The 23,721-nt window shown below is 37.7% G+C and overlaps 2 long non-coding RNA genes across 14 annotated transcripts; one reads left to right on the forward strand and one right to left on the reverse strand.

The window, feature by feature from the left end:
* Positions 1-1,340: 1,340 nt before the first annotated feature.
* LOC110884560 lies at positions 1,341-3,067 on the reverse strand. Of its 3 annotated transcripts, XR_002561322.2 has the most exons (4): positions 2,941-3,067; positions 2,768-2,845; positions 1,821-2,234; positions 1,341-1,735 (listed from the first exon to the last, which is right to left on the reverse strand). It is a non-coding gene; the product is annotated as an uncharacterized LOC110884560 (long non-coding RNA). The 3 variants fall into 3 exon arrangements; XR_004871170.1 differs by having other exon boundaries at positions 1,821-2,367; positions 2,768-3,041; XR_004871169.1 differs by having other exon boundaries at positions 2,768-3,032.
* Positions 3,068-17,000: 13,933 nt separating this feature from the next.
* On the forward strand, positions 17,001-21,072 carry LOC110884558. Of its 11 annotated transcripts, none has more exons than XR_002561314.2 (8): positions 17,002-17,230; positions 17,314-17,649; positions 17,743-17,771; positions 17,965-18,788; positions 18,871-19,035; positions 19,234-19,306; positions 20,309-20,503; positions 20,816-21,072. It is a non-coding gene; the product is annotated as an uncharacterized LOC110884558 (long non-coding RNA). The 11 variants fall into 11 exon arrangements; XR_004871166.1 differs by having other exon boundaries at positions 18,080-18,788; XR_002561313.2 differs by having other exon boundaries at positions 17,320-17,649.
* The last annotated feature ends 2,649 nt before the right edge of the window (positions 21,073-23,721 follow it).

Below are 23,721 nucleotides of genomic sequence, written 5' to 3' on the forward strand. Positions count from 1 at the left end.
CTAATACTCTTAATTCTTGTAATTCTTGTAGTGTACAGGCAAGAGATGGGCAAATCGGGTTTCTTGTAATCCCGGAACCGGTTTCTATCCGTACCAGGTTCTTGACTGAGTTTGAACCCGATTCTTCTAGGACCCGGTTCCAGTTAGTGTTAGTACCTGGTTTCAAACCAAAATTACCGGAACTGTTCCTAACCGGTCCGGGTATGTTGTAACTGGTTCCTCGATGGAACCTCCGAGTATCTTCTAGAAAAAGCTGCAATAAAGCTGCCGGAATCGATTCCTAACCGCTTTATATCCGTTGGAATCGATTAATTGCCATTAAAACTTTAAAATCGGTTTCAAGTATTTATAAGCATATCACCTTCAACCAAAACTTAGTCCCACTCAAATCGGTTTCAACCTTCAAGTTACACCTCAAAAATCGGTTAATGCATGCAACGATAAAGTGGTCATGGTTTTGGAAACCAAAAGAAACCCCCAAGTTTGGAAGCACTTTGATCTGTGCCTGATGTTTGATAGCCATGAAATGGCACGTTGCAAAGGTTTTGGGAAGCTCATGCAGGCTACGGCGAACTCGGCCCTTAAAAAACACACCAACCGTCATTGTCCGGTGACAAAGGTTGTGGCGAAGAAAAGTGAAGGCGGTGAATCATCCAGAACTAGCTCGAAGGTTTAGTGTGTTTATGTGATGTTGGTTTGAGTGTGTTTTATGTTAATCTTATGTTTAGTTATGATGTTTAGGTATGATGTTTGTTTTTAATTTTTGGTTTTAATGTCTGGTAGGTAGGTAATGTTTGGTTGTAATGTTTGGTTTTAAGATTTAATGTAATGTAATTGGTTTTATTTTAATCCTCCCGGTTCTTTGTGTTTATGGAGGAACCGGTTCCGGGTAGGAACCGGGTACGACCCTATTTGTTTTATAAAATGTGGAACCGGGTACGAACCTATGGGTTTTTGAACCTGGAATCGGTTCTTCTATACAGTGGGTAAGGGCTGGAACCGGTTTCTGGTTGAGTCTACCGGGTCGGGTTTGGAACCGGTTATTATGTCCATCTCTGGTACAGGCTGCAATAACCAACGCTATGGACTTTGGTTTGCAACCGGCCATAACCCATGACCCAACAGCCTTTCATTTTGACTCAAACAAAAATAAATGTTTGACCCAAAGAGGGTCCCACTGAAAGCAGCCTCTGTATCCTCATGAATAGTGGAAATGTGTACCTACATCCCACATTCCCTAGACCCTAGCAATTGCTTTGCTATTTGTGGTTTACTGGGTATGGTTGTTATTTTGACCCATATTACAAATATAATCATAAGCAAAAGACTAGGAATAAAGATCAGAGCATCAATAAAAAAATATTCTATTTGTTATCAATACATCTTACTAGTACCCAAATTAAAGTGAAAACAAAAATTAAAACATTATGATCAATCAACATGTTACAATTAGAACTCCAAGGTTGAATAATCAACACAGCAATCAACATGGTTGTTAAAGGCTCTTTTTGAATGAAGAAGTAAACTTCCATGTAACAACCAATATTCTGGTTAATGAGAAAACACCACCATAAAAAAAGTGGACCTAGAACACGTAAATGATAGATGCCTAGTTAATTAGGTGCATTTGCATAGAAATCACTATGCTCAGTGTGTGCAATCTTCGCCCTACATATTCTTGAGGCAATCGGGGTATGGACTTGAGCTCCTCTTCTCACTGACTTCACATGTCCACCTTAATAAAACAACATATACACATAAGAAACTGGTTTTTTAATACAAACAAACCAAATAAAAATAAGTTAAGTGGGTGAACTTACCTGCCAGGTAACATATCATTGCAAGTTCGGTTTTCCCTTGCAGCTGCATCATGGTAAAACCTGCGTGCATCCCTTGACCTAAGTTCAAAGCGACGCACCTTGTTTCATACGGCACCTTGTTTCAACAAAATTTATCTTCCCGTCATTGCAATTAAGAACCCAAACCCTGATCCTCCAGTTGGGCACGTCTGAGCCACTAGATGCATGTTTTGCAAACTTTGCCGGACAAGTTTGTTTGTTCCTCGATTACTGCCTTCAAATGGATGTGTGACAGAGTTTGTTTGTGCCTCAATTACTGCCATCAAAAGACTGCTCTCCATAATCATCAACAGAAATTTTCCAAATATTCACAACCTTTAGGATCGCTGTGCTTCGAGAGAGGGCGAAAAATTTGTGACAGGTGCACAAAAATTGCTGGAAATACATTTTAAATATCTTATTTTCATAGAAAGAACAGAAGAAGACTTTAACGGAAACAAATTAAAAGCCGAACATATTCAGTATTTATTTCAGGATGCCAATGGTGTCTCCCACCTTTTTTTCATCACTGCATTCAATCGTAAATTAAATTACGAGTAACCATCATAGAGCTTGAAAATTAATTTCATATCAGTAAGGAGAGGTGAAACAGTATAATAATAACATGGGGAAACAATATAATGGTAACAAATTAATTAAATTGTTTAGAACTAGAAGTTGTTTCTCTCTCATTTGTTTTACATATCAACCTTATCACCAAGTTAACATTTCATAAATTCATAATCGTGTTGCTTTATTTTCATAGGAGTCTGCTACTGACACCAACTTTGACCAATTTCAACACATAACTTAATTTTAACAAGTCTGGTTAAAATGATTAACTAGGTATGAAATAAAAGTGTATGTTAACATTTAAAATACATATTCAAAATCTAAAAAAACAATAAAACACAACGATTTGACCATACCTATGAAGAATCAACATGTTATGATCCGATCCACATAGGGAGATGAGAGATCGATGTATACAGTGAGCGGACTGATGGCTAACACACAATTCAAATATAATAAAACAACAAAAGGAAAACAACTTTCAGAGATGATCATTGTATAATCAAACAACAAAAGGAAAACAACTTACAAAAGCAGCGAATCAGATCTCTCGATCATCTTGCCCTGAGGTTATGTATTAGAGTAGGGGGCGGCGTCCGTATATGTAGTTGACAACGCTGGATAAACCCTAATCTGAATTTTAATTCCGAATTAAATAAAACAAATTAACGATCATAAATTTTGATAGAAGTAAGTAGACTTATGTAACACGTATGCCAGCCAATATAGGTTAAAAATCTATTACAATTTGAACAACAACCATATTATAAACCAACTGATTTGAAATTGTATTTAAAAGGGGTAGTGACGCATCTTGTGTAACATCCGTCAAAAACGGGGTCCTATAATTCCCGGCCTATTTTGTAACCGAATCCGAAACATAACTGTTGATGCATATTTGTGTGGATGCCGCTCGCCTCGGTTCGGCTCGGTTCGAGACCGATGTTGACGACGTTCCTCCATACTATCGTACGACCCGACATTCGAGATACGAGAACGAATGTTTATGGATCCTCTAGAAATTGTTTCTTACACTAATCATGATCATCAAGCTTCCAACACACAAGTTAGAGGTGAGTGGGCATGTGGGTGACCCACATATGCGGTGAATCATCAAAGGGCGGGGGGGGGGGGGGGGGGGGGTATTTGCATTTTATTTTTAATCTTGTTGCATATATAACTTTCATGAACTTTAATAATTTATATAAAAATTTCTATAAAGTTTCAAGGTCCAACATTTTAAAGTACAAATAACCCACCAAAATTATTAGTTTGTTGGTTGATCTGTTGAAAAATTTAGTTTAGGTACCGGGTTAAATAATAAACACTGCGTTTCACTTATATAAATCCACGACAAAAATTTTTTTCACACATGTTTTAACATCGAAATTATTAATCCAACTTTCCGGACTAAAAATTTTATTATTTCTGACACAGTTTCGGTACGTGTTTTGTTGTCAGGCAGTTTAACTTAACTGAATTAACTGCTTTTTTTTTTAAATCTTGTTATATATATATATATATATATATATATATATATATATATATATATATATATATAGGACAAAGATCCGTTAGGAACCACCCCTTATTGCGAGAACCGCGAGAACTAGTGTGAACACAAACAGTAATTCCTAAAAAAATCTAAAAAACACCCAAAAAATTTTTTTTTTATTTTTTTACTATTTTTTTTTGAAAAAATCGCTATATTTTGTTAATAAAAAAATAAAAAAAAATTTCAAAAAAAAAAAAAAAAAAAATTCGAGTAACAGTTATCCATGCACATGTGCATATGTGTCGTTTCTTTGTCAAATTCCGTAATTCATTACAAATAATAGTCAATTGCACTTTCATTTACACTACTACGTGTAATACACTATCTTTTACATTACCAATGTTAGAAATGCACATGTGCATCTATATGTATCAACAGGAAATAAGGTGTTTTGGTACACTACTTTTGTCTTTCATCTATCATTCCATCCATAATACACAAGCATGCACATGTGCATTTCTGTCATTTCTTTGACAAATTCCGTAATTCATTACATATATTAGACAATTGCACTTTCATTTACACTACCATATGTAATACACTACTTTTTACATTACCAATATTAGAAATGCACATGTGCATTATATGTATCAACATGAAATAAGGTGTTTTGGTACACCACTTTGAATACACTTTCCCTTTCATCTATCATACCATCCATAATACACTACCATTACCTCCTACCATCCATAATACAATACCATTACCTCCTACCATCCATAATACAATACCATTAACAATATTTTCACTTTATTACATGTATGTAAACACCATTTATACCATCCAATCAACATATTACATAAAAAATTGACAACTATAACCAAACCATCAACCACTAGATATAACTAACCAAAAAACATGTATATGGGTCTACTTCTCCATTCAAAATCACAAACTTTTTGTATCAAAACACGTTATATCATGGTTATACCTAATTATGCACATGTGCATTTTGAATATTGGTAATGTAAAAAGTAGTGTATTACTAATGGTATTGTAAATTAAAGTGCAATTGTCTATTCCTGATAATGTATTACCGAATTTGTTGAAGTAATGATACATATGCACATGTGCATGGATAACTGTTACTCGAAAAAAAAAAGTTTTTTTTTTTTTTTTTTGTTTTTTTTTATGGAACGAAATATAGCGATTTTTTGTTAAAAATATTAAAAAAAATAAAAAAAATTTTTTGAGTGCTTTTTTGATTTTTTTTAGATTTTATTTTGTGTTCACATTGGTTCTCGCGGTTCTCGCAATAAGGGTGGTTCTCGCATGAACCTTACCCTATATATATATATATATATATATATATATATATATATATATATATATAACTTTCATGAACTTTGATAATTTATATAAAATTTTCTATAAGGTTTCAAGGTCCAACATTTTAAAGTAAAAATAACCCACCAAAATTATTAGTTCGTTGGTTGATCCGGTGAAAAATTTAGTTTAGCTCTTGTACCAGGTTAAGTACTAAACACTGCATTTTACTTATATAAATCCATGACAAAAATTGTTTTCGCACATGTTTTAACTTCCAAATTATTAATCAAACTTTCCGGACTAAAAATTTTATTATTTCTGTCACAGTTCCGGTACCTGCTTCACACAATAAGATTTAAGTGCGGATTTTGTGTCGTTTTTAATACCCGTTATATTATTTATGACAAATAATATTTATTTTAGGTTTTTCAGACAGTTACTGTTTCGTTCTGCGGAATGTTGTACACTTCCGCATGATTACTGTATTTTTCTGCGGACTTGGACAGTTTGGTTTTTAAATGGAATTTTCTACATAGTATAATTAGACGAAGTTTTTATGGAATGTTTGTGCAGACATATCTTTATGTCTCGTTTTTAGACTGTACTAGGATATAGTTTCTAATTGTAACGGATTTGTTATCATAATAAGCTATGGTTTTTCTAGTTGTTCGGGTTGTACGGAATTACCGGAATTTTGCGGAATGTCAGAGAGTCAGTCTTGGTCATATATTATATATTCGATGACAAAAGATTGATTATGTTGGTGCACTTGTGTCTGTACTTTGTCTGTATTCTGTATCGTGTCGATATTAAACGATGTCAGTTGTTAAACTTGTAAGTTTGACCAAGTCAACCATCCTCCTGGTTTGACTTGGCCAAACAGTCAACAATAAGTATGTAAGTTTGTTTGCTTCGAAGGATGTGATCGAAGGATGGTTTATATCCTTCGATCACCTCGAAAGACAACCTTCGATGGATACAGATGGACCTCGAAGGATACATCATCCTTCGAGGTATGTATGGATCCTTCGGTATGATTCTGGTCGATAGATGATCCTTCGACCTGACTATCTTATCCTTCAAAGCATGCAATCTGTGTTGGGTATATATACCCATGCAGTGTGTTCAAGACACAGATAGAGAGACACACAGACTAGATAGATGCACACAGAGAGATAGAAAGATATTGAGAGCATTCTGTCCAGGAACACACACACACACTAGAGGGTTTGCAAAACTGATTTGTAAACATTGTGCTTGTAACCGGAACCTTTCATTCGCATTAATACAAGTGGTGTTAATCGGTGAATCTTTGTGTGTTTGTGTTTATGCTTGTCTCAACTCGGTTTACATACTAGCTTGGATTCCGCACTCGCTAGTGTGTTAATATAACAAGGTTAAGGTTTAACCTCATCCTCCGCGAGGGACCTACAAGTGGTATCAGAGCTAAGGCTCTTTTCCTTGTTAAAAACCGGGTTTGTTCAAGTCTTGGTGTGTTTGGACACTTGGTTTAGCTCCGGTTTTTAGTGATTTTCTGGGATTTCTTAACATAAAAACGTGTTCTTAACTAACCGGGTGTGTTAAAAAGCGGGTTGGGTAACTTACAACTTGTTTTTACGAAATTTGGTGATTTCCGGCCAAATTCCGGTGTGTTCCGGTGACCGGACTTTCTGGATAAGATTTGCCATTTTGGGCATATTTTATTTGAAGATCAAAGTTGGTGAAAAGTTGAGGTCAGAACATCCTTTCTGCCGAAAGTTGGTTCACCAACCAATCACCTTTCTCACCAACCTGTCACCTTTTCGTCAGTTGTGTCAGAAGCGATCGAAGGATATCTTTCGATATCGAACGATCATCTTTCGATCAAGGAAGGCTCGATAGATAATCATCTTTCGACCCATCCTTCGAAGTCAGAGACCTATCCTTCGATCCAGGGAATCTATTCGAAGGATAGTTATTCGAAAGATAAGGATCTTTCAAATTGTGAATCTTTCGAAATAATTATTCGAAAGATAAGGATCTTTCAAATTGTGAATCTTTCGAAATAATTGCTCGAAAGATAAGGATCTTTCAAATTGTGAATCTTTCGAAATAGTTATTCGAAAGATAAGGATCTGTCAGATTGTGAATCTTTCAAAGTCTTTCGAAGTCTTTGTTCGAAACTCAACAGTGATCTTTCGAACACTGTTGATCATTCGAACAAGTCTTGATCCTTCGAACAAGTCTTGATCTTTCTATTCTTGTCTGTTTGAATTTAACAGTTTGTGTTTGTGAAGGTTTCCAATTAGTATCTCATCAAAATGAGTTGTACAAGTCCTTGGGACTGGAGTATTGACTCACAATCTAGTCAAGAGCTAACCTCTGCTGCAGCTTGGGCGAAAAGTATGTTTCCACCGCCCTCAATCAGTCCAAGTCAATGGGCATTAGTATCCAATCAAAGTCAAAGCATTCAAAATCTTTTGATTAGTGAAAGCGAAACAAGCAGCAACAATCGTCCACCAAAGTTGAACCATATGAACGACTTTCCATCATGGAAAAACCGTTTTCACACGTATGTTCAAGGGCAGAGCACCGATCTTTGGACATGTTTCATCAATGCATTTAATGCTAATCTTGAGGTTGCGGCGTCCACTTCAGAAGGTTATGCTAACATGCTGGAAAATGACAAGAAGGCTTATGAATTGGAGAAAAAGGCCTTTGCTACACTTACACAAGCACTCAACAAAGATATCTATCATCAGTTCTCCTACTGCAAGACCACGAAAACATTGTGGGATGCCTTAGTTGCTAGAGGAGAAGGCAATGCAGCTACTCGAAAGTCTCGTCATGATTTGTTGAAGAAAGAGTTTGAATCGTTTCAATTTTTGGAAAACGAAACTCTAAATGATATGACAACACGGTTCTATCATCTGATTAGTGAAATGAGTGCTTATGGGGTTGTATCTACTCAACAAGACATGGTGAATAGGTTTGCTGACGCCTTACCTCCAAAATGGAGTTCTTTTATTGAGTTGTTGAAGCACACTGGAACTCTAGACACGGTTAACATCTATGAGTTCATTCAGAAGCTGGAACATAAAAATGATGAAGAAATCAGGAAAGCAAAGCGAGCTCCCGCTCCTCAAAATACAGAAATGTACCTTCCAGGCTTCGATGTTTTGGCAAAATCCGCTGCAGCTCAGCAACCTAAACTGCAAACTGCATTTGTGTCCAACACAAGTTCTCTTCCGTTTCCTCAATCAACTGCTGCTCCGGCTTTTGATCCAAGGTCTTATATTCCCGTCCCAACACAGCCACAAGTCCAACCACCACAACAACAACAGCAGGCTCATTATACAAACAATCCTCAATCTCAAAACCCTAACACAATCCGAGTCGATAATTCAAATCTTTCACACCTCAGCATTGAAGTTGCTAAGGAGCATATGGAAATTATCAATACAGTGGTCAGTGCTTACTGTGGTTTGGTAGCAGGTCAGCTTGGAAACATCAACATGACCAATGAAGACTATCAACAGATCGACAAGGAAGAAATGGAGTTGATGGATATCAAATGGGCTTTTGCTAGTGCAGTGAGAAGGGCAAAAGATTTCATGGCTCGAACTGGAAGAACTTCGTTGGAAGGAAAGAAAGATACGAAGTATGGGTTTGATATTAACGCCGTTACATGCTTCAATTGTGGTAATAAAGGGCACTTCAAACGTGAGTGCACTCGACCAACAAAACAAGGCAATCACAACCCTTTCAGAAACCAGACGAGTACTACAAATGTGAATGCCCAGCAAGAAAACCGTGAGAGGAGGATTGTGGCAGTGAATAACAATCAGGGCCAGTCTGGAACTTCAAATCCCAATCGGGCTTTGGCTGTTCAAGCTGATGAGGGATGTGACTGGTCTGTGCAGTTTGGTGAAGGTGATCAGGGAAGTGGAACAGCTTGTTATGCAAAGATCATCGAGCATGTTCATAAAGAAGAGATCTCTGAAAGTGATGACAGTTCTGGTTATTCTGGAAGTTCTGATGAAGAAGGCTCTGTTTCTGGGGATAATCAATCATAGTCTGATGTGAAGGAGGAAGCAGGTTCTGGTGTTGAGGATTTATTGAATGAAGCTGATGATCTCATATGTCAGAAATCAATTCTGATCAAGAAGGCTGCTACTACATCCAGGGAAATGGAAAAGTTCTTTTCTGAAGACGGATCTTTTTCTTTTCAAACTGCTTTTATGACAAATGTGCCAGCCTCTTCGAGTCAGGTAAATTCTGAACCTCCTGCTCCTAGTGTTTGTGAATCATGTGCTGAAATGAAACTTGAACTAGAAAAGCTTCATAGTTATAATCAAAATTTGGTTATTGAACTTTCCAAATGCAAAGAGGCAAATATGGCTTTAACTCGGAACGAAAAAGATTTTAAATTAGTAATTGAAACATTAAAGAAAAATGTGTCCGAAGTGAACAAAGTAGTTTACCACAAGCAAGTAAGTATAAATGAATACATTAACATTGTGGAAGAAACTAAGAAGCAATTAGCCATTGCCCAATGCGAGCATGATGCGATCAAACAAAAATTGGAGAGTTATTCTAACTCCCAATTTGTGCTTGATCACATCATCGATGTTCAACAACCGAAGGGAAATCAGAAAGGCATAGGGTATAAGAAATGTCCGCCCCCTTTGATGAACAATTATACCAAGATGCCTGATGAGGAGGAAATGCCTCGGTATGAACCCAGTGTGCCTCTTGATGTTGAGGAATTTGCTACTGGCCTAGGGTTCAAATCGGACAATTCTTCAAACACATCCTCTAAGCAACAAGAAACTTCATCATCCATGAAGCAAAGTCCTCCAATTATCGAGGACTATGAGACATCGGATGATGAATCAGAAGTGGATGTAAGTGATCAGAATAAATCACTTAACAAGATGAAAGGAGTAGTTATTCCACGAGAGAATCACATTCTATGTGATCCTGATACTCCTGATGTCTCATCTGTTAAGAAACAAGTGATTGATTCTATCAAAGTTGATAAGACATGTGTGTCTACTGTTAAAAGCAGTAATGTGTTGTATACATTGGTTGGAGATAATAAAATCTACTCAGATCACGTTTTTCCAATTAAAAATGTAAATCAATCTTTGATTGATAAAGTATTTGAAGACAACACAAGCAAATTTTTGGGAAAAACACTTCCGGGAATTGTTGTAACACAATGTGATCCAATTCCTAAGGCTGAGATTAGAAAACAGTTTGGCAATCAAAAATCTTCAACCACTCAACAACCTAGTGCTTCTAATGGTAAACAACCAGTCAAACGAGCTCAAAAGCATAAAGTCTCTCAGATGAAGTCTGAAACAAAAGGAGCTCGATTTCAAAAGAAAGCAAAAGATGTCAAGTTCGTGTCATCCAAGGGTACTGATAAGATTGAAACTTTTGAGAACAAATCTAACACTGATTTTGTAAAACAAGTCACAATCTTAAAACGTAACAGTGATAACAATTACACTCAACGCACAAATGGGTGTGATGAAAAGGCTAGTACCTTGGGTTCCACGAGTTCGACATCTTGTGGTCAATCAAGTTCCCCTAAATTTGTTGAAAGGAGAACATGTTTTAAATGTGGAGAAATTGGGCACATCATCAAAAACTGCCCAAATGCTCCAAAGAATAAATTTGTTGAGAAAGCTCCACCTGAAACAGTTCATCCTCAACGTCGGTCAGTTTCACCTAAACATGATAAACGAACTGTAAAAGAACAAGAAACTAAACAACGACGTAAGAACATGAAAACTGTTGAAAAAGCTTTAAAATCTGAAGTTAAAGCAGTTCAAAGGGAACCAAGTGTGTCACAACCTGTAAAACCAGAATCTTCAAAAACTGGTAGGCAAAAACGAACTTGGTTACCTAAGGCGGGTGACAATTCAGGGGGAGCAGTTGTTCTTGAAAACCATCAAGAGATTGATATCACGTTTCGTGATGCTCAGGGACGACCCAAGACCACTAAGGCTTGGGTCCCCATTCTCAACTGATGTTTTTAAATGACATGTGCAGGATGTTCTAGGAGGAACTATTAACAGTCACTGGATTGTTGATAGTGGAGCATCCAGGCACATGACTGGCGACTTACGGCTCCTATACGACGTGAGAAACATTAGAGGAGGGTATGTTGCATTTGTGGGAGACAAAGAAGGATTCATCACTGGAGAGGGAAGTATCTCCAATGATGGTGTGCTTCGATAAGATCAATTATGTTAAGCAAATTGATCATAATCTTCTCAGTGTGTCGCAAATTTGCGATAAAAAATTCTCCGTGCATTTTGATGATGCCGGCTGCTATGTGCTGAAACCTGGATTCAAAATTCCACAAGAATGGATTCTCTTATCGGCTCCGAGAGTTAATGATCTTTATATTCTCGACATGAGCCAAGCGATTACAACATCTGCACAAGTCACTTGTTTTGTCTCAAAAGCCACGGAAAAGGAGTCTATATCTTGGCACAGAAGAATGGGACACATTCACTTGAGAAAGATGAACCATTTGGTGAAAAATAATCTTGTGAATGGTGTGCCTGTGAGAAGTTTTCATTTACAAGATATCTGTGTCTCGTGCCAAAAAGGGAAGCAAACAAAGAAGTCTCACCCTTTGAAGAAAATCAACACTGTCAGCATGCCTCTCGAACGTCTTCATATGGATCTTTTTGGACCTATGAAGCACAAGACAACATTCGGAGATGCTTATTGTCTAGTTGTTACTGATGATTATTCTAGATTTTCTTGGGTATCCTTCATGGCACACAAGAGTCAAACTCCTGGCATCCTCAAGGATCTTCTTACAATGTTGGAGAATCTCTATTCGTTTAAAGTGAAGAGGATCCGAAGCGACAATCGAACCGAATTCAAGAATCAAGTTATGGATGAGTTTTGTACTTCTAAAGGAATTCTTCATGAGTACAGTTCTCGTTATACTCCACAACAAAATGGTGTCGCGGAGAGGAAGAATCGGACGATTATCGAAACTGCAAGAACAATGTTAGTAGAGTCGGAACTCCCTATTCAATTCTGGGGGGAGGCTGTATCAGCTGCATGCTACACGTTAAACAGAGTTCTTACAGTAAAGAGACATGGCAAAACTTGCTTCAAACTCCTTCAGAAAAGGAAACCGGATCTTTCTTACCTAGAACCGTTTGGTGCTCCATGTACTATGATTGAGCCGGATGGAAAGTTTGGAGCAAAAGCTATCGAGGGTTTCTTCCTTGGATATGCTACTCCGAATTTTCGTGTTTGGAATCTAGCTACCAATAAGATTGAGCTATGGAGTGAAGTGAGGGTTCAAAGGTACACGAGTCCTGTTAGGGCTCCGGGTGATCCGTGGATGTTCGATTATGATGGGCTATTTGACTCCTTCAATCTGCCAACCTTTGACGAAGAATCAGCAGCGGCTAGGATGTTGTTGGAAAGTGACAACGCTGCTGTCTCGCCTTTGGTTAGACCTATTGTTGTTGACCCCCAAGCTTCTTCGTCTGTCAACAATATGGTTCACAATGAGGTTTATGAAGATGCTGCTGATTATAATGAATCTTCTGAAGATGATGAATATCATGATGCAGCTGAAGGATCTTCGGCTCCAGTTGCTCCTGTTCAAGGTGCCTCTGTTGATACACCTCATATGCAGAATGTAGACACTGCTGAAGGGAATGCATCCACCTCTACTCACATTCCTGGTGTGGAGTTGGTTGTTGATCTTAATCTTACCAATTTGGGTATCAATGCACGTGTGCCAGAAAATCCTGAAATGAGGATTCATGATACCCACCCCCAGCAGAATATTATAGGAGATGTCCATCGCGGTGTGCAGACGCGTAATCAGCTGAGAAACAACCGGAATGCTGGTTTGTATTCAGCTATAAGAGAATCTGGTCAACAAAATGACTGGTCCTTCGCGTGTTACGTGTCACAAGAAGAACCAAAATCGTGGAAAGAAGCGTTGAAAGACAGTGCTTGGGTTGAAGCCATGCAGGAAGAATTGCAGCAATTTCAAAAGCTTGGTGTTTGGAAGCTTGTTGAAAAACCTGAGAACTACAAGAAAATTGGCACTCGATGGGTTTTCAAATGCAAGAAAGACGACCGTGGAGTGGTTATTCGGAACAAAGCACGTTTAGTCGTTCAAGGTTTTCGTCAGATAGAAGGGATCGACTACAACGAAGTCTATGCACCTGTTGCACGTCTGGAAGCAATTCGGATCTTTCTGGCTTATGCCTCATTCAAAGGATTCAAGGTTTACCAGATGGACGTCAAAAGTGCATTCTTACATGGTGTGGTTGAAGAAGAGGTGTACGTCGAACAGCCTCCAGGTTTTGAAGATCCTATCCATCCCGATCGGGTTTGGTTGCTCAACAAAGCTCTCTATGGTCTTCATCAAGCGCCACGAGCTTGGTATGCAACCTTATCCACCTATCTGCTGGAAAACGGTTTTCGAAGAGGTCTTATCGATTGTACTCTTTTCATCAAAGAACAAGATGGAGATCTTCTTCTGGTACAGGTATATGTTGATGATATTATTTTTGGTTCTACTAATGATGTTTTGTGTAGGAATTTCGAGCGCATTATGCAGGATAAATTCGAGATGAGTGCTATGGGGGAGATGACCTTCTTCTTGGGCCTACAAGTGCAACAAACTGAGTCTGGGATTTTCATCCATCAGACTAAATATGTTGGTGACATCTTGAGCCGGTTCCAGATGTCCGATGCAACGCCCATTGGTACCCCACTGCCACAAAATCACGTAATTACTCCAGACTTGAAGGGTGAAGCTGTTAGCCCCTCGTACTACCGCGCAATGATCGGATCTCTTATGTACCTCACAGCATCAAGGCTAGACATAATGTACCCAACGTGCCTGCTTGCCAGATATCAAGTCAACCCGAAGGCCTCACATCTTGCAGCTGTAAAAAGGATTTTTCGTTATTTGAAGGGTTACCCTAACACCGGTCTATGGTACCCTAGGGATAATAACTTTGACTTGATCGCATTCAGTGATTCTGATCATGGCGGATGCAAAATCGACGGCAAATCCACAACGGCTGGATGTTAGTTTTTAGGAAATCGCCTAGTCACATGGCAGTGCAAGAAGCAGACTTGTGTCGCTACATCAACATGCGAAGCTGAATACATTGCTGCCTCAAGTTGTTGCTCTCAAGTTCTTTGGATCCAACAACAACTGCGGGACTACGGTTTTGAATTCCTAACTACTCCTATTTACGTTGATAATTCTGCTGCATTACAAATCACTAGAAATCCTGTGCAGCACTCAAAGACCAAACACATCGAAATCAAATATCACTTCATACGTGATTGCTTTGAGAAAAGGCTAATCGATGTTGTTAAGGTCCACACCGATGACCAACGTGCCGACCTTTTTACCAAAGCATTTGACAAATCAAGATTTGACTTTTTATTATTGGTAAACGGCATTAAGGTCAAGCAAGAGTAAACCAACATCGGAAAATATCATTTTTGTAAATACCTTTGTGTTTTAAATTTGTCTTAGTTTATTGATTTTAGGGGGAGTAAATCCAAAATCGGAAAATACAAAAACATCGAAAAATTTCAAAAACACAAAAACAATAGAAAAACAAAAATGAGTTTCCTGGCGAGCAAAAGAGAAAATGATAGTACATCAGTGGTCTATCCAAACCTCTTTAAACCTTAAATGAAAAACGATAAGCAGCTCTATATAAGATGTATCGGTAGGCTCACAATCATTTTAAAGTGTGCAGGGTGATATAAACTTAAATCGACTGAAGACCGGGTGGGAACCATTCATTGGCATATGGTCTTAGTACCGAAATTTCGTTTGAAAGATTGCCGAGGTTCTGAGATATTCGGTCTTTATGCTGCTTATCATCTGGGTATCATGGTTGTATCTTTTACCGAAAAATAACGGGGACGCAAGTCTAGATCTTCCATGATACTATACATACGTGTACATATTACATACTGCATTCGACCTCAATAAGTGATAAACAATCACATGTCCAAACAAATAAGTGATAAAATATCACATTTATCCGGGAGTCAAGTTTGTCTCTCTGCTGTACGGAAGTACTGACCTGTTCACGGACTTGCTCCTGTGCCTTCATGCATATGAAAATCAAGTTCCTCATCAATAAGTGATTATATCACATAGGGCTTGTTTTCAAATCAAAATAAGTGAGTATCTCACAGCTTAGCTTATACGGTCAAACAGATGATAATCGGTATACTCACCGGTAAGATGAACCCTCGTGCATACCTTGATACGGGAATGTGTCGTGATGTGGATAAACACCGGTCGGTAAGTATAAATCATACCTTAACGTATCCCCTCGCCATGATTACATCTGATAAGTTGAGCTTAAGTGGACAACTATACCGATAATTGTTATAGGATGCTTATCTTAATGTTAACTAACTGAACAACAAGAGTGTTTTGGCATGACCGTACACTGATATGATTCTCTTACTTTCGAAACTCGCAAAAAGAATGTCTGTATATATTTATTTACTGTTTAACTTCTATTGTTTTATTTTTAAACAGTTTCGTCGTTTGGTGCATATCAGCACGACATTAGCGGTGATGTCGTTTGATAACACTCAAAGGATATTAAAATTGTTGTTTTTTAATTTATTCAAAAATTACCAAAAATATTTTAGGTGAGTTTTAATATAAACTTTATAAAAGCCAAAAAGATTTTATTTCTAGTTTATTTTCGATCGTACGATGTTGGAACTCGAGTCTTCGTTACCTGAAACCTGAACGAAAACCGAATTGACTAAATCTTCATAAACGGTCGAAATTTGCAAGCTTTGAAAGTTAAATCTAAAATTGAGAAATTTATTAAACTTTCAAACTGTCGGACGGTGTTTGATTGTGACATGGTCATTCGTGTGTCATTTGTTTATACTAACTATTCCAAGCAGTTGTTCTCATTACGCGTTTAGATTTCTTGCATGTGCAGATTCTAAAGGCTAGGAGAACATGGTCGATGACGAGCTTCGGAATGAAGACACGACGTAAAGGCACTCAAAAGATGAAGATGAACGAGTTGCCGCGGACCATCATCAACACCACAAGGATCTTAAGCTTTGAAGATCAATTCATTCACGAGCATAACTCAAGGGGGAGCTTATGTTAAGGGGGAGTTTGTCAACACACTTCCTACATGATACGGGGAGTTTGTTGATACACTTTTTGCTTATAAGACGTGAAGACTTTGAATATACAATTTTACTTTGTCAGACTTTCATATTTAATTTTGTTGTTACAAAGAGAAAAGACGAGTTTTTCTTAAAATGGTATTGCAGACAAAAAAAAAACGGTGTAGTGAAAATAATAATTAATTTTCACTATTATTTCAATAAGTAATTTACAACTTGATTACACAAAATTGAGTAAAAATCATTTTTGAAATAAAAATTTTGTGATAAACTTTTTAATAATAATTAAGTTTTATATTACTTCATTAAATGGAATGTTATTGTCTTGAAATTCAAAGTTATAATAATAATAATAATAATAATAATAATAATAATAATAATAATAATAATAATAATAATAATAATAATCTATACTATATTAATAAGCATATCCAAAGGACTTCTTAAGGTCATTGAAATTTCCTAAAAACACCCCTAAAGCATAATGTACAAGTCTTTTAAGCATCAAAAAACATCACTTTCCACTTATACCCTTCTACTAAAAAAAACACTGGATACACATTACATCGATTAGGGTTTCAGAAACGATTTCAAAACATTTCAAAACGCCCGCTTCCCTGCTTCTCTCTCTCTCTCTCTCTCTCTCTCTCTCTGACGATTCAGGAACGATTTCACTGGATCTGCTCCTCTCTCTGGTGATTCAGGAACGATTTCACCAGATCTATGAAGTTTCAACAGATCGATGAAGATTCTGACCTCCTGGTTCTGTTTTCCGGCTTTTATTGGCATTTTGCAACATTCGTCAAGGGTAAGTGACACCGTTCTTTTGATTCTGAACACTATAATAATATATGTTTAGGTAGAAAAAATGAGATCTGGGTTTTATGTAAGGAGCAGGATGTGGATGCTGGTGATTGTGACATTGTTCAAGTCATTGAAAACAATGGAGATATTTTAAAGCTTTTGCGCCTCACACATGTAGGTGGAGGCTACAAATCAGTTTTTAAAGGTGGTGATAGGGTTGTGGAGATTCCAATTGATGAGTCACACGGGTTCATTTATCAGCTCCCAGCTGTTCGTTTAACGGATGAACAAGATGGTCGATTGAGAGGGTTTTGGTGAGTCACACAGGTTCCTTTTAAAGCTTTTTCCCCTCACACATGTAGGATAGAGAAGTAAAACGATTCATTGAAGATCCACATTTGTTTGTTTGTACATTCACAGAAGGTAAAGAAATTATATTTATTATGTCATAAAGCATTTTTTGTATGTTGCTATATTATTATTATTATTCTGGTTTGTGACTTGTTTTGATACCAGGTGTGGGTTCTCAACCAAGTGATCTCAAGGTAACACTTTTTATACTGATTAATGTTAAAAATTTGATTTTTTTTCTTAATATGAAAGAATTTAGGGCTTATATGAATCTATAAATTGGGTGTTACAACTGAAAGCATTTTGAGTAAAAAACCGGTGTTCATAGTGTATACATATGTATTACTGTTCATCAATCTTACAAATTCTTTTTTTGAACACTTTCAGGTAAAAGAGATATTCAGTTACACTCGGGACGAGTTAACTACCGAAGACATGTTAATACTCGACTGTCACACTGTTTTATGGTGACTAAGCGGATGATGGTTTTTGTTTGTTTTAGTTGACACAATGGTAAGGAAGAGGAGAACTGAAGGTCCCAGTGGTGGTGAAAGCTCTGAGCCCCAGGAAGGAAGTGGTGCTCAAAGACAACCAGCATAGCAGCAATAACATTAGCAGCAGCAGCAAGGTGGCTATCAAGGAAGAGGCTAGGGTGGTGGTTATCAAGGGCGAGGGCAGCAGGGTGGTTACCAAGGCGGACAGGGTGGTTACCAAGGCGGACACGGTGGCTATCAAGGCGGACACCGTGGCTACCAAGGTGGACAACCTCAAGGGTGAAGAGGTTGGGCACAAAGGGGTGGACGCGGTGGTCGAGGTGGCGGTGATCCACAGCAGTATGCTCCAAGAGGAACTGCGCCACCTCAGCGACGTGGTGGGCCTGGACCTAGGACGCCCATTCCCGAGCTGTACCAAGCAACACAAGCTCCTCAACAGTCTGTGTCGACATTGCAGCCAGCGACACCTGGAACACCAGTTGAAGTGCATGCCGAGTCATTATCCACCAAGCAGATGGTGGATGAGTCAGCGGATCAGTTGCAGCAGCTATCAGTGCAGCAAGAAGAACCCAGCCAGTCTGTCACACATGCCTCCAGCAAACAAATCATTGAGGTTTCCTTTGCGTCCGGGAAAAGGTCGCATCAGAGAAAGTTGCATTGTCAAAGCTAACCACTTTTTTTGCTGAGCTGCCTGATAAGGATCTACACCAATACGATGTAAGCTCTTGTCTTTGGTTCTTTGTTATTGCAAGTTTTATTGCTGTATTATAAGTTGTGCTCATTATTTTGAGTTGTATAGGTGACAATCAATCCTGAAATGACATCACGTGGTGTGAACCGAGCCGTAACGGCACAACTTGTGAATGAGTGGATTTCGGCTATGTTTCATTTTTAACAGACATAAAAGAAATTTAGTTTAACAGGAAACAGGTTGAATGGATTGAACGGTTCATAGTCGCCCAAGGTGTACTTTTAATGCATATAGCATCCTATTGAATTTATTTAATAAAAGCTATTGACAACATTTGTGTTGCCGTTAATAGGCACGATTTAGTCTAAGATTGAGTTTTTGAAAATTGTTTTGGATTAGTGACATCTTTAAATCACACCTTGATACTGGTGTCATTTGGATTATGATTTACTTTTATTTTATATTTTGTAGTTTTTATGTATCTGATAGACACATTGCAAGGAGGTGCTTCAAGAAGTTATCTATAATCTTTCTTAAGATAAAGGTATGCACCATATATATTTACTTGCTTTTTCATAGAGGGGGCAATCTTGACCCAAAGCCTTTCATGTGGGTCACCTTGGGTTGCTTTTTAAATTATATGGTTTAGTTTGGGTAAGATATTTTCACTCAATGGGTCAAAATGGGTCATTTAATATTCCATCTCATATATTTTCGAGTCAAAACGGGTCGACAACTTCAAAGAAATGGATCAACGTGGGTTGGTGTCTTAAAGAAACGGGACAAGTTTCGGATCGAAATGGGTTCGGTTCGGATTGAGTTTTGGGCGGCCGGGACGGGTTTCGGATCGGAACGTAGTTGGTTCGGATCGGATTTTGGGTCGGCACGGGTTTCCGTACGTGACGTGTTTCAGGCCGACATGAGTTTTCGCACGGGACGCGTTTCGAGTCGGACTGATTTTTTTGTTCCGACCCGAACCAAAACAACCCTTTTTGTAACTGACCCGTTTTGACCCAGACCCGTTCCGACCCGAACCAAAACAACCCTTTTTATACTATTCTTCCATTTTGTTTTTCATTTTTCGACAGAATTCTAAAAAGAAGGCATACTTGGAGAAAATATGTAGAACTTGAAATTCTACATATTAGTTAATGATATAATGAACTATACTAAACATTTGAAATTTTACTCACAGAATATTAGTCTGGTAGATTTTTATAGAATTATAGAACTCTATAAAATTATAGAACTCGAAAAAACCTAACGTCAAATATTTCTTTGTTTTAGTTAATATGATTTATAAATGCTAGACACTATTTTTTATAAGACTCGATGCACATCCTTGTCAAACCGTAGACCAAACTCTAATCTGAAAACTAGAGTTTTTTGTCAGAAAATATTTTGTTAATCAGTGTATTCTAATTTAGGATTAGTTTCATAGGGTTACAATTATCTGAATGCGGGAGTTGATTGTTATAATATAGATTGGAACTTTTGATTGGAAAATGTTTTGTCAATAAATGTGTTTTAATTTGCAATGAATCAGTTAGAAGATGGGAGTAGGGTTGAGTGCCTTCAAGCGTAATGGTGTTGGGCCAGACTTGATCATTTAGAATCTGCAGACGGTGACGATATATCAGAGTGGAATAACATGTGGTTGAAGCGATTTCTGGTGGACTATATGCTGCGAATGTCACACTATGACACTGTCACAAAGCTTGCTGAAAGCAGTAAGTTACAGGTATTTGGCAAACGTGTCTATGGTATTGTTTTTATGTTTCGAAGGTTCTGTTTCGAATTAGATCAGAGTTGGGGCCATAGAAGGTTCTGTTTCGAAGTAGATCTATATTTTAAAAGTTTGAGACTTTGTTGACATCATGTCAGTTGATTATGTTCTTTCATTGAGTGGTACATGTAAAGATTTCATATAGAGGAACTATCTAGGTTCTAAAAGGAATTTGTTCCCCAACAACAAGCATGGTTAATATTGAGGAGTATTTACTGAAAGAGAGATTTTTATTTATGTTTTTGCTTGTTTCTTTTCTTTTGACAGGATCATGTTGATATTGAGATCTGTTTATGAAGCCAATAGCCCCTGCTCTAGCCTGGTATGCTGATAACAAGTCTAGGTTAAAGAAATTCATGGTACTTTATATAGTTATAACTTGTAATTGCTATTGACATAAGAAGGATGCAATATGTTTGTTATTTTGGTTTTTTCTTATGTACATTTTTGTTTGTATTATTGGTTAACTGAATACACTGGAGCTTGAATTTTCCAAAGTTTCATAAAATGTTACTACTTTATTATTTTCAGTGTTGAACAGTTGGTCTATACATGACGCCTGTAACCATTTTTTATTGAGTATGGCTGATTAATCTTTGTGGTCGAACATACTATTTGCATTTATTAGAATGCACATCTGGTGATGTGGTAGTCCATCAAGATTTGGTACCGGGTCCGCATGAAATATATGTTGAACAGGTCAAACGGGTTTGAGGTGAAATAGGTTGGGTTAGGCCGACCCATTAACACTTTTTGATCACGAAGATAGTTATTTTATTTATTTATTTTTTGTTTTTAACGGCAAACTAAAGCATTTGATGCTACATGTTAGGTTATTTTGACACTCCGTTTCACCTCTTTGTCACGTTTGACCCAACTTTTTTTTTTCTTTTAACAAATTTTACAATTTAAATTGCCCTTTTTAACAAATGGGTCAAGTTGAATATAACAAACACAAGGTATTAGTATGTGGAGTTTACATCACAAATGTTGTCTATCGGGAGGATTGATAAACTATCAGGAAAAGAGTACTCCTAAGAAAGTTCGGTCATCATGGACTTGCAAGATTCGGTTGTTAAAAAGGACAATGGGATACGGACTAATAAGAGTCCTAATCTGTAGGTCCCTTTGCGGAGGATGACGAACCTAAACCTTGTTATACAAACTCACTAGCGAGTGCGGAATCCAAGCTAGCAAGCAAACCGGGATGAGACAAGTATAAAGCACAACACACAAGGTTCACCGATTAACACCAATGTATTAATACGTATGAAGGTTTCGGTTACAAGCACAATGTTTACAAATCTAACTTGCAAACTCTCAAAGTGTGTGTGTGTGTTTCGGACAGAATGCTCTCAAGAATGCTCTCTATCTTTCTGTCTGTCTCTCTAAGTGTCTCTATGAAACACTACACACTGCATGGGTATATATACACCCAGCCCAGCATGTCTGACCGAAGGATCCGATAGATGTCACGAAGGATCATCTATCGATGTTGCACCTATCGAAGGATCAGGAATATTGATCGAAAGATCATCTTTCGATCAAACTTCCATCGAAGGGTTCACAGTGACCTCGAAGGACTATCTATCGAGGTCCATCCATCGAAGATTCAACTTTCGAGCTCATCGAAGGATCTAACTATCCTTCGATGAGATATCCTTCGAACCAGACATTTTACATTCACAAACTGTTTGGCCAAGTCAAACTAGGAGGATAGTTGACTTGGTCAAACTTACAAGGCTAACTTGGACATCGTTTACATATAGACCGAAAACAGACAAAGTACAGACACAAGTGCACCAACAAACTCCCCCTTGGCTGTAGCTTTGTCTCGAACTTCGATGGTCTTTGGTCTTCGAGTTCTCAAAACCCTGATGTCCTTTCAAGTCTTCAATGTCGGAGGATCTTTAAAGTCTTCACGTCTTAAAAGCAGAGAGTGTATCAACAAACTACCCGTATCATGTAGGAAGTGTGTTGACAAACTCCCCCTTAACATAGGCTCCCCCTTGAGTTATGCTCGTGAAAGGACTTTATCTTTATGAAGTGAGATCCTTGTGGTGTTGATGATGGCCAGCGACAACTCGATCATCTTCATCTTTTGAGCACCTTCTCGTCGTGTCTTCATTCCAAAGCTTGTCATCGACCATGTTCTCCTAGCCTTTAGAATCTGCACATGCAAGAAATCTAAACGCGTAATGAGAACAACTGCTTGGAATAGTTAGTATAACCAAATGACATACGAATGACCATGTCACAATCAAACACCGTCCGAAAGTTTGAAAGTTTAATAAATTTGTCAATTTTAGTCTTTAACTTTCAAAACATGCAAATTTCGACCGTTTATGAAGATTTAGTCAATTCGGTTTTCGTTCAGGTTTCAGGTAACGAAGACTCGAGCTCCATCATCGTACGATCGAAAATAAAGTAGAAATAAAATCTTTTTGGCTTTTATAAAGTTTATATTAAAACACACATAAAATCTTTTTGGTATTTTTGAAAATAAAAGGCAACAATTTTAATATCCTTTGAGTGTTATCAAACGACATCACCGCTAATGTCGTGCTGATATGCACCAAACGACGAAACTGTTTAAAAGAAAACAATAAAAGTTAAGCAGTAAATAAATATATACAGACATTCTTTTTGCGAGTTTCGAGGGTAAGAGAATCATATCAGCGTACGGTCATGCCAAAACACTCTTGTTGTTCAGTTAGTTAACATTAAGATAAGCATCCTATAACAATTATCGGTATTGTTGTCCACTTAAACTCAACTTATCAGATGTAATCATGGCGAGGGGATACGTTAAGGTATGATTTATACTTACCGACCGGTGTTCATCCACATCACGACACATTCCCGTATCAAGGTATGCACGAGAGTTCATCTTACCGGAGAGTATACCGATTATCATCTGTTTGACCGTATAAATTGTGAGATACTCACTTATTTTGATTTGAAAACAAGCCCTATGTGATATAACAACTTATTGATGAGGAACTTGATTTTCATATGCATGAGGGCACAGGTGCAAGTCCGTGAACAGGTCAGTACTTCCGTACAGCAGAGAGACGAACTTGACACCCGGATAAATGTGATATTTTATCACTTATTTGTTTGGACATGTGATTGTTTATCACTTATTGAGGTCGAATGCAGTATGTAATATG

The sequence above is a fragment of the Helianthus annuus genome, chromosome 11, assembly GCF_002127325.2.
Source record: "Helianthus annuus cultivar XRQ/B chromosome 11, HanXRQr2.0-SUNRISE, whole genome shotgun sequence".
In the NCBI taxonomy this organism is placed as follows: Eukaryota; Viridiplantae; Streptophyta; class Magnoliopsida; order Asterales; family Asteraceae; genus Helianthus; species Helianthus annuus.